General features: G+C 37.9%; 1 long non-coding RNA gene across 1 annotated transcript; it reads left to right on the forward strand.

Annotated features, from left to right (window-relative positions):
* The first annotated feature begins 2,445 nt into the window (after positions 1-2,445).
* On the forward strand, positions 2,446-3,084 carry LOC119270882. The gene is made up of 2 exons (XR_005134344.1): positions 2,446-2,583; positions 2,706-3,084. It is a non-coding gene; the product is annotated as an uncharacterized LOC119270882 (long non-coding RNA).
* The last annotated feature ends 875 nt before the right edge of the window (positions 3,085-3,959 follow it).

Consider the following 3,959-nt stretch of genomic DNA (forward strand, 5'->3'; position numbering starts at 1 on the left):
GACAAGGGACGCAAGAGAGTTTATACTAGTTCGGCCCCTTCGATGAAGGTAAAAGCCTACGTCTATTTGTGATGGAATTTATGGGGTTTTGATGACCAGGGAGCGAATATGCTTCGCCTAAGTCTCGAGTTGTTGTCTATTATCCTGAACCGCCGCCGGGTCGTCCCCTTATATACATGGGTTGACGCCCGTCGGTTTAAGGAGTCCCGAGACCGGCTCATAAGCGTGTCCGGTTCGGTCTCCACTACTTCTATCTTACAATACAAGTTACATACGAAAAGCCGGTTTACAGCTGCCGGCCTTAAAACGGTCCTGGGCCCTGGGCCTTACACAACATCCTCATCTGTCTTCATGGGCTTCAAGCATAACCAACTACTGATGAAGTTAACCCAGCCTCTCCTGGCCGGTTTACACCCAATAGTAATATCGCCAACACACCGCCTATGGGTGCGATTTAATATGTGATGCTCAGTTGTGTTAGTCTTGCTATTTATATTAGTTATTTCTGTATTTTATACATTCTTAAAAATGCCATTTCTATGCATATGTTATAACTTTTAAACCATTGGTCCGATTAAAATATGTTATATATGTAAGTTTCTTAGAATTTCGTCAAGTTTCTTAATAAGTTATTTTCACATATGTCAACAATTTTTAACTTGGTGTCTGAATTAAAATTGCTCAAATACCCTTGTAAAATTGCTAAACTCGTAACTAATTAAGTTCATTTTGGATCACAAAATTTTATATATGGTTTAGGAAAGTACAAATGTGTAGATTGCAACTAAACTCATAGCTAATTAACTTTATTTTCACATATACCATTGAGTTTCAGGTTAGCAGCTCCTATAATACAGTTTAGGGAAGAACCTTAATTATCCTCATTAAATGCCATGAGGTATTTTTGAGGGATCCTATCTAAATATTTCCCACCTCATTTAATATGACTAGAGAGAGTAGTTTACTTCTGTTTCACCGCCTTGCCATGTTGCAGCATTTAATATTGTTGTGTAATTAAATGCCTTTCCGATTAGTGCTTTCCAAAGGAGTACACTGAGTGTTACATCTCAAGGCGTCTGTTGGGTTGTGATGCAACGAAGAAATTTATGGTTACATCAAATCACACAATTTATTAAAAGAATACATGTTTTATGAACATATTAAATCACACGGTTCACCTAGAATGTAACATGTGCAATACATAACTAGATTAAAGTGATTTTTTGAACTTTTGCATGTGCTATTGACAGTACAATGCACACGTTCCATCTGACATGTAACGTGTGTGATGACTAGTATCATCGCAAATGGTATATGGGAAGAAACAACAAGAGATAGTTATGCCATCACAAGCAATTTAATGAAATGAATTGGTAGTGATTGACTCCATATTCTCATATGATTCTTGGTTTAGAAATCACGCGGGATGGTTTTATGATTGCAAACATTTCCCTGTGGTCAGTTATGGACTCCCCTATAGCCAACCCACTCAATCACATGGTATCGGAAACATTATGAGGTGCCATGTTGTTAAGACTACAATGTCAATGCCATCTGAAGAAGTTAAAACATGGGTTTTTTTACCTATTTTTGGAAAAATGAAAGATAAATAATAACCTAACAGATTATTATGAGAGCACAATGATTCATGTTGTTGATGGGCACCTCACATATTGCCATGAGAGCATCAATTATCAATGTTAACTAAGATAGTGATCTTTCCTCGCTCAGGAAGCTTACCTTAATATGACTATAGATATGATGGCCTTGGGTTGCGAAGTGCCACCAAACAAAAAAATATGATAAATATGACCAAGTTTTTTGAGGTGTATATATACCAAGGGTATCAGAAATCAACCCCAACCGGGTGTGCATAAGAACCTAGGCAGGGTGTCCATGCACCAATGTCCTTCCTGACCTTGTTCCTTGGACTTTTGATTCCCTTCCTTTATTAAATTGAACCTCCTAATTTTCCAGACTTCCCCTGGAACTCCAAAAACCTATTTTCACTTAAAGCATAAGTATTGAAAACATGAACTAGCTCTACAAAATTGATTAATATGTTGGTCCAAATAAATTTGAATATTTTTGTAATTAATAGAATTATGGAATGAATAGAACAAAAAACATAGATAAATTAAGAAGATATCATTGGTTCCCTTTTGTAGCCAATGTGCTTTACCGTCAATCTTAGTTTGGATGCTATATAAATAGTAATGCACTTATCACCTGTCAATGTGCGGAATGATTCAGTTCAACAAGCTAAACTTAGATAGGTGATAGATATACTATTTATTTTAAGTTGTAAGACGTGTGCCAAGTTTAGTTCACTTAGTTGTATTCCTCTGGTTAATTTTGCTTCCTTGCTTTCCTCTTGGCCTTACGACCTAACTATTTATACTATCTATAGGGCACGGACATTATAAGAACCTCCGAATGATAGAAACCAAAACACACACCATCTTCACAACATTCTTTGCCTTCTCTCAGAAAAATCACCGACATTCTGCCATTATACCATGGAGGCCTGGAGGAAGACAACCATGTGTTGCTTGATTCTTTTCTGCCTTATGGCTACATGTAGTAAGTATAATTATCCATAGTATCAGCATTTCGCCAAAGTTTCATGCTGTGCAATGACATATCAACATTGCTGGACACATTCATTCATATTACTTCTCCTAACCTTGTCTATTTATCCATAGGTGAGGTTTCATCTACCGAAAACATGTGCTATCACAACCATTGGAATAAATGCCATCCTGATCAAAATGGAATGTGTCGAGATAGTTGTGTGAAAGATGGATGGGATGATGGACAATGCCGGAACAGGTTTAAAAGACTAAAGGGTGCCAAGTGCGAATGTTACCCTAAGACTTGTGATCATTAGGGAGGCAACATGCGACTTTCTTCTACCAAGTTACTACTATTTATAAATTTACATCGGTTTTAACGATTGACGTCAAACATGTTGTAACACTAATCATGGTGAATACTATATCACCTTCTATTTATTTCTTTATTCCAGACCATTGTATTCAAATTATGATGTTACACAATTATACCTAATTACTGTTTGATGTATCCTTAAACTAAACAGATTTTTGAGTGCTTATTAGCAACATTTGATATTTCACTCGCATGCATCATCCTAGTAAGAAATCATATGTTTATTTACTAGGTTTGGTAATCAATGATAGGAGGCAAATCCAAGCATCCGCGTCCAATGGATTAACTAATTGGTTGCACCAGATTGTGCCACCTTGCATCTCTAGACATCTCTATCTTGCCAGTCGTATGAGGTGGTTATGTGGTCTGGCGTGAATGAATCGAAGTTGTAGTAGTATCATGTTGCTATGTGCTTTTCTAGAAATCTGTATCTTGCCAGTTGTAGTAGTATCAATAGTTGGGTTTCCCGGCTCCTGTGCTTGCCTCTAACGCTCACGACCCATTCGGCTAAGAGTGTAAAGGGAGAACCACTACGACTGCGCCGACATTTCAATTGTATCAGCGGCTCAGTGGAGAAAGGCGAAAACTAACTGTCCTTGTAAGCGTAAACTATTCGGCAATGGGAAGACAGTGTCAAACAATGGTTCGTTGCAGATCATCCACGTAAAACGAGGGGCTTTTCTTCAAATAGGCAGAAGTGAATAGCGGCTTAAACCCCGACCAGTTGCAGAACACTTCACACATCAGGGGCTATTCGCTAGTACCCACAGTTAAGATCTTAAAGACTAAGTGAAAGCTATGAAACCAAAATAGTCGGATTACTTCATTTCATATGCGTGGACCGCCTTTGGGAACCAAGACATCGGCTAAGGGTTCAAACTGCACATGAAACACCCTTTGTATCCTGTGCTTGCCTCTAAAGCCAATTCGGTCACACAAGAGTAAAAATATAAGGGCAAATAAATATATACGCTCGTACATTGGAACATAAAGCCACATTTATTACCAAA

This window comes from Triticum dicoccoides, chromosome 3A, assembly GCF_002162155.2.
Source record: "Triticum dicoccoides isolate Atlit2015 ecotype Zavitan chromosome 3A, WEW_v2.0, whole genome shotgun sequence".
Lineage (NCBI taxonomy): Eukaryota > Viridiplantae > Streptophyta > Magnoliopsida > Poales > Poaceae > Triticum > Triticum dicoccoides.